This window comes from Panthera uncia, chromosome C2, assembly GCF_023721935.1.
Source record: "Panthera uncia isolate 11264 chromosome C2, Puncia_PCG_1.0, whole genome shotgun sequence".
In the NCBI taxonomy this organism is placed as follows: domain Eukaryota; kingdom Metazoa; phylum Chordata; class Mammalia; order Carnivora; family Felidae; genus Panthera; species Panthera uncia.
The window spans coordinates 52,303,806-52,317,698 of NC_064810.1; the positions used below are offsets into that span (position 1 = coordinate 52,303,806).

General features: G+C 37.1%; 1 long non-coding RNA gene across 1 annotated transcript; it reads left to right on the top strand.

Moving 5' to 3' along the window:
* The first annotated feature begins 235 nt into the window (after positions 1 to 235).
* Positions 236 to 13,627, top strand: LOC125920913 (uncharacterized). Its single transcript, XR_007457243.1, has 3 exons — positions 236 to 318; positions 4,459 to 4,554; positions 13,185 to 13,627. It is a non-coding gene; the product is annotated as an uncharacterized LOC125920913 (long non-coding RNA).
* The last annotated feature ends 266 nt before the right edge of the window (positions 13,628 to 13,893 follow it).

Genomic DNA, 13,893 nt, shown 5'->3' on the forward strand with positions numbered 1-13,893 from the left:
TATCAGCTTACTTATAAAATCGATATGCTAAAATTTGCTATCTGCTGGACGCAAAGTAATTCTGTGAGAATAAAAAAATAGATAGATTTTTAAAAAAGGTTAAAACAGCCAAAAAAGATATTACTTTGAAGAAATCTCATGTGCAAAGTATTTCATGATTACTGGCAAGGAATGGTGAATTCATCTGTCATGACTGCCAGTAAGCAGTTTCTATTTTTATTTTTTGGAGGACATGATAAGATGTAACAATAAACATGGAACAGAGTGGCCCCAGGGAGAAAATTGCATTTTGAGCAGCTCTTACTGGACTCACTAATGGTAAGCAAATATTATTTCAGTGGAGATTGACTATAAAATTAAAGGTAATTTGAAAAAAAAAGTATTTAACCCTTAAGAAGGATACATTTATTACATTTCCAGGAATGTTTTAGGAAATGTTCTAGTCAGAATAGTGAAATGCTGGTATCATTTTGTTTTCCTTGGCCTGCTATACTAATGTCTTCATGAGGTCTCTTCAAGGAGGACTTAGTCATACTTCACCCTGCAGATTGTTTTTACACATATACCATGCCAAGCAATTAGGTGTTCAGTTGATGCCAACTCACTGGAATTTTGGCATATAATATTAATTATGTGACAAGGTAGTGGGGGGAATGAACAGAGGCATTTGATAAGTTTGGTTAGAGCATGGTTTTGACAGGTAGAACATGTGAACATTGCTCTTTGGTCAATAGTAGAATTACCTCGTCCTTGTTCAGAAAGGGAAAAGGGAGGAAGAAAATGGACCGCTGGGCTTTTACACACATCATTTTCTTAGGTAATGTATTATGAAAGAGTCTTTCTCAAGTGCTAATGTATAAAAATTATTCTGTTGCAAATTTACTGAGGGAATAGTGCTCAGTCTAATAGTCCCTATTAGAATCAGCCATAATTCTAATACTGTGGTCACCACCACCTTACATTCTTATAATAAATTCCTTTTTCATAAGTTAGTTTCTATCATTTACAAAATAAATGATAACTGACTAAAGCACTGGCATTCCATGAAAGATTTCCTTTGAAAATGGAATTAAAATTTTCACAACTAGCCGATCTAGTTCAATGTTTGCATTCTATACATAAAGAAACTGAGGCCCCAATAATTACAATGATTTTCCAAGATCTTGCCCAAGTTCTTACTAAGTTCTATTTACCAGTGGAGTCAAAATCAGATCTTGAACTTCTATTTTATTTTATTTTATTTTATTTATTTTATATATAGGGAGAGCATGCGAGCAGGAGAGAGGGGCAGAGAGAGAGAGAGAGAGAGAGAGAGAGAAAGAGAGAAAGAGGGAGAGGGAGAGAAAGGGAGAATCTTAAGCAGGTTCCATGCTCAGCACAGAGCCTGAGACAGGACTCAATCCCACGACCCTGGCATCATGACCTGAGCCAAAATTGAGAGTCTGACATTCAACCAACTAAGCCACCAGGCGGCCAAATCTTGAACTTTTAATAACTCTTAAACATATACTTTCCCTTAACAAGTCAAAATTAACAAACTATTCTCTTAACTTGGAAATTTATGAAAGAGTTACACAGAGGAAAAAAAAATGGCCTCAGCAGTAGGAAGTTGAGAAGTGAAACCACATGGAAATCCCAAAGAAATCTACAAGATTGCTTTGGAGAATCTAGTGTTTCTTATCCAGTAATGGTGAAGCAGTTCACTCCAGGGGAACGTGAATTTGAATCCTCTCAGAGTTCATTTTTTAGGTCTAAGGATGTGGACACCATCTATGTCTTTTAAACAGAGATGTAGGGGTGGGATGATCAGAAAACTTTTTTAAAAAGTTTTCTTTTAAAGAAAGGGTTCAAGGGTGCCTTGACAGAGAGGTACTTATATAAATAAAATTACAACCTAAAATAACAAAAGCACCTAAAATTACATTTTCTGATCTGCTCTTTCTACGCTTCCCCTGATTTATCTCATACCTGGGTCCTTTTTACTCCAATAATGCCTTCTTAGGCAGAGGATTTCCTGTCTCTCTATTTAAATACAGCCCCCCTTCTTACTTCTGTCATTTTCTAACAAATTACTACACGAATTCATTAAAAGCAATTACCAAATCTAAAGACTCTAAATTCTTTGCTTACTTGTTTATAATTTGTCAATTTTCACTACACTTTAGTTCTAAAAAAGGGAAAACATAGCCTATATTATACATGACTGTATCCCCAAGTACGTAATATGTGCTTCTTGAATGAATGAGGGAATAAATGAAGACAAGGCAGACCAGAGTGGTTACTGATTTCCTCGATTACCCATAGCAGGCAAGTATAACAGCAAAGCCTAGAACTAAGATTCCTACTATGTAGTCCTCTGCTCTTTCTGCTATATTATACAGTGCTTCTTCTCTGCATATCTATCTACATATCTCTATCTCTCTATCTCTATCTCTATCTCTACCTATGTCCATATCTAAATCTATCTATATCTATAATCTATCGATATTTATATACTTGTACCTATATCCATCAGTCAAGCAGCCAAAACCATTCAAGTTTCCTAATGAAGCGCTAACAGTACAGCCAGGGCACCTGGGTGGCTCAGTCAGTGGAACATCCTACTTCAGCTCAGGTCATGATCGAGCCCCACATCGAGCTTGCGTCTGTTAGCACTGAACCTGCTTTCGACCCTCGATCCTCCTCTCTCTCTGCCCCTTCCCCGCTCACGCTTACTCGCTCACAATAAATTAACATTAAAAAAATTATAAAAGTACAATCAAGGCTTCCCACCTCATGATTTAAAACAAGAAAACGTGCTAAAAGAGACAAACAAATTTGGAATGAGTTAAGATGAAAAACAAGTCTTTTAAGGGCTGGAGAGAATGATTTATGAGGAGAGAACAAAAGAACCAAAAGAAGCAGTGTAGAGTCTAGTTACTGACTGTTTCAGAACGTTGATGAAACACAGAGGACAGAAAAAAAAAAAGTGTACCATGAAACAGAACAGTACAGTGCTACTAATCCATATACATAAGTACTCGCTCACAAAAACACTTGCAATATTAGATTTTTAGCACCACTTTTATAGTAAATATGAATATCTATGCTGAAATTGACCATCATCCTTGACACAAAGGAGAATAGCAGAGGCTAAATATAATTTCTGGTATAAAGGCCTTCATTTCCATGTTGAATTTACTCAAATAGTGTTTAATTTGCAAAGCATTCCCATTCCCCGCAGGGTGCCTCACAAAATAAAGGAGAGCTACTGAAAGTCTAGTATAAAGAGAAAAAAAAAAAAAAAAAAACTAAAGCAGGCCTGACACCAAGACAATTTTCCTGGAAGTGAATCTACTGAATTGTGAAATAATCTTCCAAGTGAAGTAATTACGTTTAATTTTCAAAGGAACAAAGTTGTCTCTTAGTGTGTTGAGAACTTTTTCCGTCTCAGAAAATTTTCGAAACTTTCAAGCCAAAGACTTATGTGCACCGATGACTTCTAAGAGAACTTCCACCTTATTCTACTAATTCCAAGGACAAAAGGACTTGAAGAGGAAATGATGAAGCAGAGACTTGGTTTCAAAAATCATTTTCCCTCTTCCGGTGGAGAAGCCCATTGATCTTTTGGCAAAGGAGTGGTTAAGGGAAGGAAAATGTGTATCTTTTATTTACAAGTGTTAGTCACATTTAAAATTTTTTTTAATGTTATTTGTTTTTTTATTGTTTCTTTATTTTAAAAGGATGAAATTGGAGAATTTATATATGTTACAATGGGATAATCAGGATTGTGAATTTTATGCACATTATTTTCACTGAACTCCTTATGGAAAGGTACTAAAACAATGTAGAACCCCATTTGTACATAATTTCTAAAAGAATTATGATAACCATTTGAAAACTGGTTTAAGTTCAGCAGTTCCCTGCTGTAACTTTGTCAAACCCAGATGAGGAAACTACAAGGTTATAATATTTGGGTATCTTAAGAGACTTATTTAAATTGTTATACTTTACCTAACTGTTCACTTTAAAAATATTTATTACAAAGCAGAAATAAAAATAAGGTCCTATGTGAATAATTTAGAATGAAGTTTTCTCATTTGTTTACAGAACAGTGTAGACAACAGGGCATGTGGTGCTTATTCAAGCATTGTGGTTCCTTCTGGACATTCCACTTTCTGCTTCTCATTCTCCTACTTTATTAAAAAAGAAAAATCATTCAACTAGTATTTATTGGGTGTCTACTTGGTGCTAGTTATTGTTCAGCTTATAGCTATCTGGCAGCCAATCTCCAGGAGGATTGCCAATGATTCATACCCTAGTTAGTGTACTCCTTCCCACCTGAGCCGGAGTTTGTGTGTGTGACTGGTAGAGTTACAGCAGAGCAAAAGTGTGTGATTTCTAAGCTTGGGTCATCAAGCACATTGTCATTTCTACCCTCTTCTCTCTTGGACCATTTGTTCTGGGTAAATGCAACAGGTATATGAGGAGGCTACTCAAGATGTCCAGTGGAGCCGTCCATACCGTGGAGAGCTAAGTCTTCCTGCAAACAGCCAGCACCAACTTGCCAACTATGTGAGTCAGACATCTTGGATCTAGATCTCCCTTGCCTACTGAAGCCTTCAAATGGCTGTAGCCCCCACAACACCCTGATTGCAACCCTGTAAGAGAGACCCCAAGACAGAGGAGCCCATCAGACTCCTCCCAGATTCCTGATCCACAGAAACCATGAGACAAGAAATGTTTATTCTTGTTTAAAGGCATTAAATCATGAGGTAATTTTTTATATAGGAACAGATAATTAATACGGCCTATTTTGTCATATGAGAAAAAATAAACATGTGGTAACTAATTATGTGATTTGTAAGATAACAAAGTGTATGTACTAGAAGGACTTTAGGATGTCTCTTTTGTTCACGTCTAGAAAAAAATTTGGATTCTCAAACTGCAACACTCTTATCTGAAGATGATAGATTTTTCATTAATTATTGTAAACAATTACTAAAATTAAGGGACCAACCATTATTTTGCTATTATTAGTAATTTACTTTGAACAGCATGAAGACCTGAAACAATCTGTATTTTTCTAAGTACTGAAATAGGTCTCTTAGGTAGTCTAAGAAATAAATGAAACAAAACTGACAGCAGGATTACTTCCCATAAGAGTTGCAATTGATTGCAGCCAGACTCTATGAGTAGAATATCAAGATCTTATTTCTACTCAGTTATTTTCTGTGGGAGGAGATGTGCTGGCAGTAAAATTGATGTGAAAAAAGAGAGAGACTTTCCTAATCAAAAAGTATACTTGTTACTTGTTCTGCAAGAGTCTATGGAAAAACCCCCAAAGAGGCCTGAGTCTCCATATTAGTAACAGACTTTGACTAGAGCTTATTAAGTGAAGTTCTACAAAATTTCTGTTTTCTTTCTGAGATAGGCTAGGTGTCTGCAGTAAGAGAGAACATGTAGTATCTGTACATCCTCTGCTTTAGGAATTTCTTTGTTTAGAAATCACATTGACCAACTGTTTAATGTTGCCATAAATGAGTAAGAAGACACTGCTACAGAATGTCCTGTGGAAAGTGTTGAAGGGTCAGAATACCCACCTAGAATGGCTACCTGGTTTAGCTGTCAGATTTCAGCTACACGAGATCTAATCTCTTTGGCATGCATATTCATCTATCTCTATATGTCTGGCCTATTTATAAAGAACCCCACCCTAGGGAAAAAGGGAAGGCCAAAAAAATGACATCTGGTAATGATAGTTATTGCTTAGTTTTTCATGTAATCATAAATTAAGAGAGAGTTAGTTAAGACCTTCCTAACTGGTCTCTGTATCATTCATTGTGATCTTTAATTTTTCCCTCAATAAAATAGAACAGTACTATTTTCCTCAGAGCTAACAAGTTAAACAGCACTTAATCCATTTGTGTTAGGCTCCTCTTTAAAATACAAACATATATTTATTTGGTTAGGCATGTCTGTAACTTATAATCTATGTAAATTATTATGACCAGGACGGGTGCGTGTTCTTCTCTATACCTTGTGAGGAGAGAAGGGGTAGAAACCTTGCCTCCAGTGGAGAGAGGGTTATTTGAAAGTACCATGTGGCATCGGGAAGCAAGGGGAGGGTGAGCTGCTTCTGTGGAAGCTTTAGGACAGCTATAGGCCACCTGAGCTGGTGAACTTGGGTGTTGGGGTGAGAGAAGGCCTCAAGCTCGGAGGGGAGTAAGCAGGACAAAGTTGGTTACAGAAAACTGTATCTGAATCTGGATACTGAGAACCACAGGCACAAGCGGTTGTCTTCCCTTTGTTCAGGCATAAATGGAAGACATTTTAATGAAATTTTAAATAGTCATCTACCTACCTTTGGGAGTGTCCCTAGAAATCAGAAGAATAAGAGAAGAGAAGCCAGAGGACAGTTGGAAATTGTCCAAATCCAGGCCACCCTGTGGTCTAATATGCCTATCAAAGCAAATTTCCTCACTAGTATGGTTTCAAAACTTGTCTTAAAAGCCCTTGTTAATGACCTGGTAATTGTTTTAATAGCTTCTCAGTCAAGCGTGAAGTGCTGTAGTTGACATGTCAGCAATGTATGAAGGATGGAGAAAGTTCACTCCCCGGGTAGCTAGGGTATCATTAAGCATTCCTGCTTACATTTTGGCTTGCTTAGCAATAAAAATTTATTTACTGTATCCATAAAACTTGTCTCTAGCTGCCTAAGGAAGTCTCCATTCAGGTTGGCTCTGTAAGAGGAATGTTGAAGGAATTCTTGATGAGCAGTGACTTTCCCTTTTCTGAGCAGCTTCGTCAGTGGGTGATGAAGTCATTTTGTTCAAATTCTCTCTTGCTTCTTTCATATGAAGAGATGCCCCAAATCCCAGGAGGGAAATAACCTTTAAAAAGCATTTTTTCCAGATTTACATTTAACTGATACTCATACATTCACTTACTTAAAATTATTTTACGTACATTTTATGTGCCAGCTACCATTCCAGGCAATGGGGATATAATAATGAGTAAAATCTATAGCATTAAGGACAACATATTCTAATGAGAGAAAAAGAATGTATGTGTGTTATACATATATGTGTACATGCATATGCACGTATGCATATGGAAAAACACTAATATATGTGAGTAATGGTAACATTCTATGGAGAAAAACAATGCAAAACCAGAATAAGGAGGGTTGACGGTATAATGGAAAAGGAGTTTTGTTTCATTTTCTTTTATTTAGGGTCATAAAGAAAGGCTGATATTTGAGCTGATAGAAGTAAAGGGAGCAAGGGAGCGAGTTAGGGAGGTATCTGGTAGAATAAAGTTTCAGGTAGAGGAAAAAACAAAGACCCTGAGGTGGAAGCAAACTTGCTATGTTTCAGCAAAAATAAGGAACTCTGTGTGGCTGACAGTGCCTAAGGAAGAAAATAATACAGACAAGGTGAGGGAAGAAAGTAACAGAAGGAGGCAGATCTTGTAGGGCTTTACCTCTGAGTGAAGTGGGAGAGTTCTAGCAGAAGAGTCCCAAGATGGAAATTACATTTGAAAAGAAGTCTCTGGTTGTCCCTGAGATAACACTGTGTGTGTGAAAGAGGGCAGGTGCAGTCAAAGGAGGAGACCAAAGCAATTATCCAAAGAGACATGGTGAGTTAGGGTTGTGAGGGTGCAGAGGGTAGTAACTGATTGGTTCTAGATATATTTTGGAGGCAAAACTGATAAGATTCATCATCATACTGGCTATGGGGTTGTAAAGAAAGTGAGTAAAAGATGACTCTAGAGCCATTTATCCTGAGCAACAGCACGATTAACTCTCTGTTAATGAGATGGAGAATACTGAGTACTCACTAGGTGTCAGACCTACTATGAAGCCAGTAAGTGACAGAGGTAGAATTGAAACCATGTATAGCAGGTGCGTGTGTGTGTGTGTGTGTGTGTGTGTGCGTGTATCTAATAAGCATTATATGCTTTCACCTCTCTAATTACATGAGAGCATATAGGATGCTTGGAACTGCATGGGCTATTTTGTGACAATGATATATCAGAATTTAAGCAGGAATGAGACAGCACATGCAAGTGTGGTCACTGAGAGTTTCATAAAGTATGAGCAGGATAAAAGAGAACTATGAGGAACAGGTAGCCCTTGGGGATTACAATTGCAGGGTGCCATTACTACCAGTGGGCTTGAAAATGCCAGGAACAGGAGTGTTTATGAGAATATGTAAAGGGCTGTAATCATAGCTTTAGGAGAGAGGTGTCCTACAGTAACTGTCACCAGGAACATAGGTAGAGGGACTCCGGCTCTTGTAAACCTTTGCCTGAGGTGGAAAGACCCAAGTGAATAAAAACCCACTCTTTTTTGCATGCTGATCTTCTGCAGGCATTGCCTGACCAGAAGCCACAGAGCAGTTGGTAACCCTATAGAAGGCTAGTTGCCCAGGAATAGAGCTGGATGGAGATGTGTCGATCTGAGCTGCGGTGGAGAATATCTGGTATGCAGCTAGACCTAGAGAAAAAAGGGAACAAAGAAAAATGGCAGAATGGGAAAGTAGAAACAAATCTTTAGCTCTTGATGATGTTCCTGCATCACCCTACTGCATCTGGAATTACCAACTCCAGGCTTTTATATTTATATTATTTATATTTATATTTATATTTATATTTATATTTATATTTATAATTTTAGATTTACAGAAAAGTGACAAAAATAGCAGATAATTCCCATATGCCCTTAACCAGCTCCTCCTAATGTTAACATCTTACATACCCATAATACAATTATCAAAACTAAGAATGAATGCTGGTATAATACTATTAATTATACTATAGACTATTTTTGGGTTTTTCTAGTTATTCTGTTAATATCTTCTTTTCTATTTCAGGATGCACTGCAAATTACCACATTGAATTTAGTTATTATGTCTCTTTAGTCTCCTTCAATCTGTGATAATTTCTCAATCTTTCCTAATTTATTTATTTTTTTAAATAACCTTCACACTTTGGAAGAGTACTAGTCAATTATCTAATAGAATGTCCCACAATGTGAGTTTATCTGATGTTTTCTCATGATTAGATTATACATTTTTGGCCATAAAAACAAAGAAACAATAAGCCCTTCTCAGTATATCATATCAGCTATATGATGTCAGTATGACTTATTACCTAACTACTAATTGATCTTACTGTGTATGATGGCAACATAGATCTCTTAGTTAACATGATCTCAGTCAGGTGCAAACTTCTTTCATGTGAGATGATTAAATACCTTTATTTCTATTATTTAAGCCAGTGTTAGTTGGTATTTTCTTACTTGCAGATGGATATATCTTAACAAGTACACCAGTCCTTCATCATATCTTCCTATTCCCCAGGGTACCTTATTTACTGTATGACAAAATGAATAACTTAATCAAAAGTCCCTGAATTGTATATTTAGGACCTGTGTATATCGTCAATTTATAGAAAACCAAAGTCACAGAATTGCTTTTTATCTAACTGACCTTTAAATTTTTGAAACAAAATAATACATGCATGATTAAAACAAGAAAGCATTTAATGATTAAATTCAAGGACTGAAAGACAGAATTAGAGGAATTTTTAATCCAACCTCCTGTATAATTATAGAATCGTCTTTAAAAATATTTTAAGGTTTATGTATTTATTTTTGATATAGAGAGAACAGGAGCTGGGGAGGGGACAGAGAGAGTGGGAGAGAGAGAATCTCAAGTAGGCTCCACCCTGTCAGCACAGAGCCCTGCGCAGGGCTCGATATCAGAAACCTTGAGATCATGACCTAAGCCAAAATCAAGTCAGATGCTTAACCGACTGAGCCACCCAGGTGCACCAAAAGAATTCTTCTAAAGGCAGGCTTAAAACATTAAAAATTACTCATTTTGTCCTGCAGTATTGGTTCTTAGTGTGGGAGCAAGGATGGAAGAATGCAAGTGTTACACCTCTTCCATCCATGTTGGCATCGATTGATTAACCAACCCTATTTGAGCACAGATGATCATTACTAAATGCATGTATTTTCATTCAGACACATTGCCTTATCTTTTTCAGAACATTTTAAGAGTGAATTAGAGAGACACTAATAAACAAACTCCTCAAGTTTCAGTGATAATACAACAGAACTTTATTTTTTACTCAAATAGAAGTCCAAAACAGGTGCTTCAGGTGGGCAGGTTGCCACTTCTGACATGCAGTCCAGGGCCCCTGGCTCTATATGTTTTGTGGCTCAGCCATCCCCTAGAACCTGCTGGGTAAAATGCATAGGAGAAGGAACTCCTGCTTCTTGAAAACTCTGTCTTGGAAATGATACATGTTATTTTCACTCATATTTCATTGGCCAAGCTTTTCACATGGCCACACACCTCGAAGAAGGGAGCCTGGGATATATAATCATAGGGGGCAGGCACCTTCCAGAAATATGTACAGAATATAGAGGAGCAGCACTTGTGTTTGTTCCTCAGTTAGCTGCCTCTGTCACAGGTGGCTGATTTAAACACTTGGTGAAATACAGATATAATGTGTCTGGGGTCTTTCTCTGACCTAATGTTCTACTATGAGGTCTGCAAACTTTTCCTATAAAAAGCTTGGTAGTAAATACTTTAGGCCTCTAGGTCATATGATCTCTGTTGCGGCTAAGTCAGCTCTGTCATTCCAATGGAAAGCTGTCTTAGACCTAATGCCAGTGAATGAGTGTGGCTGTGTTCCAGTAAACTTTATTTATGGACACTGCAATTTAAATTTCATATAATTTTCATAGGCAGTGAAATATCTTTTAAGCTGTTTTTCCAATCATTTAAAAATATAAAAACCTTCATGGTTCTCAGGCCATATAATAGGCTGCAGACCAGATCTGACCTCTAGGCTTTACTCTGCTGACCCCTGATCTAGTACCACTCTTTACAAATTAAGGTCAATGTATCATGATTTGATTTCAGTGAATACTTGCTAAGTCTTAATACCCACTTATTTCCCCCCCAAAGTTCTGATAAATCACTTATTAATTAGAATATATTCTGGAAATCACATGCAATCTAAGTCATCTCACTAAGTTGATTTCATACTGCATTAATTATAGCTAAAATGTATTAAGCACCCAAGAAGCACAATCATTTTACATACATTATTTTAGCTCTTTAAAAATACCCTATGACATGGCTATTACCATGCCTACTTTATCACTGAAGAATCCAAGGCTCAAAATAGCTAGAAGTATTTTGATTATATTCCACACAGCAAAAAAGGTAAAAGTCAAAATTGAAACTCAACCTGTATACAACAACCTGCACTCTTTTCATCACACCAAAGTTTCTCAGCCTTCGAGGTGTGAGCTCATTAAAAGCTGATAGCTATTCTTTCATTCTCTCTTTATACCTGTGTTTGGACTTGATTGCGCCTTTTCATGTGCATTTTATCCTTTTCAGTGTGAAAATAATGTTCCTTCCATGGAGCCCAAACTGCACAACTAATGCCACATGACACTAAGTGTAGTAAGTAGTTCAGTACGAAGAAAAGTTTCTCAGTGTGGAGAGCGGCTCTGAAATCATAATGTCTGTTATTGACAGTGAACCAGAGAAAAGCCTGATGACAAAGAGCCCACGTTGTCTCTCAAGAGAGAGAGAGGATAAAAGCAAGTAGGACTTCAGTGGTTGTGCCTCTGAGCTCTGCAGAAGTGCAGGTCTTACTCTGTTACTAACCAGTATGACCTTGGGTAACGTACTTCACCTCTCAGGTCTATAATCTCAGAATTGTTTATTGAATTTTAGACTCTGACCTTTTTACAAAGGGACTTAAGGGAACATGGGTGAATCAAATTTAACACCTATTTTGCAAAACTCACGAGATTACTAACTGGCATAAATTGCTTGCCAGTGAGGGCATGTGACAGTGCTTTGCAAATTGATACAAAAAAGAAACTTCACAAATAAAAGCTATGTTATGAATATCCTAGATTGCATCACAGATTATATTCAGTTAAGGTCACACCATACTAGTTCTCATTTTGTTGGATATAGAATCTTTAACAGGAGTAATGTTATTTGCCCCTTCCCTCATCATATAGATTTTCAAACTGATGAATACATTCATCTCTGTTTATATTTGCCCTTTGGATGAAATGTTCCTTTAATGAAAGTATATGCCTTCCCTAAGAGCAAAAATTACATTTCATAATAAATCTATATCCTTGAAATACTGTGTGAATTTTCAAGCATAGATATCAGTGAAGTATTATTTTAGAGGATAAAAGTAGCCATTTTCCAGCTCATTGACCCTTCAGTGGTGTTTTCATGGGGATGTCACAGGCAGTACGAGATGGCAGCATCAGCAGAAGAGGTGAAATCAGTATCTGTCTTCCGTACCCCTTCCCTACCTCGTGCAGTGAAATTCAGTACAAAGAAAACTGATATGCGTGGTATTAAATAACTCAACAAGAAAGAGCTAGAGAAAGTTCTTTGTAGCAACACCTCCTGCAACACACAAGTCTCTCCCCTGGCAGACTATTTCCTTTTAACCATTTGAGGCTTCTCACATTTCCGCTGCAGCTGGAGCCCATCCCAAGACACTTCCTGCCTCTTCGGATTTTTGGCACAGGGCCTTGTGCTGTTCCATTTGGCTCTCCTAGAGGCATCTGATTTGTTGCTATGAGGCTCAGTTCTGTCTCTATTGTTGCCTTCATCGTAAGTTTAAGATGCCTACTTTTCAGAGACAGCTGTACCAGCTTTGATGTGTGTGGGGATGAGAAGGGAGAAGCGAATGCCATTTTTCTCTATTTTTTGACACCAAGCAGTTTAAATTTCCACTAAGGGAGAACGCAAGCAAAGCCAATTTTCTTATTAAATAAAAATGCCACATTATACTTTGGGAGCCCTCGCCAAGATCCGACCAGAATCTGTACTTCACCTAAATATCCGAGGAAAGCCATTTAGTAATACTAGCCCAGTAATAGTGATTGACTTCTGTTTAGTTATATCAATCAGAATCTAAAATGTACATTTATTTGGACTCAGCGGCACAGCTTCTAGGAATTTATCCTACAGACAGACTGAAAAATGTGCATCAAGAAATATATATAAAGATCACAATGCTGGGTCATAATGGCCCCGTGACAGCAATAGCCTAAGGCTAAGGAACAGATCTCCTGTCCACTTCAGCCTCAGCTCAGCATTCTTTATTCACCACTGATAACTTCTTATTCCCCGCAGGTACTTATGTATGTGCCACACATACATGCTTTTCAAAGGCCAACCGTCTCTACAACTATGAGAACACATGGGAATGAAGGAAAACACAGCCTATCAAAGAAGGCAAGAAACACTGCCAAGATTATTTCCTTTTGTGTTGATGACCTGTTTGATTTTAATGAAGCTAGTAGTAAATGAATATATGGCAATATATGAAGAAAGAATACATAGAAGGATAAGATTAGAAATCTTTTCTCTTTGCCCCCAGTATCAGCAGTTTTAGATATACCCTCTGGTATACATTTCTAAGTGTGTATGTATGTAGGTGCATATGTGTGCAAGCATGGTTTTCATAAATGATATCAAAATACACACCTCGTTCCATGGCTTATTTTTTTACTTAACATTTGAGCCCTTTCTATGTAAGTACACATAAATCCACCCTACAATTTTGATAGCACCACAATATTTCGAATGCAAATTTCATTAATTTATTTAACCAATCTATCATTGGTACATACCTAGATTGTTTGATGAATTAAAAAAACTGGAAACAGACCCAATGATTCAAACTGTGTCAATAGATATATTGAAAAAATTTTCAATTCACACTCATTTCCCTCTCTCTCACTTGCCTTCCAGCTAACATTCAAAATTGTCCTGTGCTTGGTTCTACTGAAAATCCTTTCATTAAAACAAAGAAACAATTTCTAATTGCAGAAAACAATCT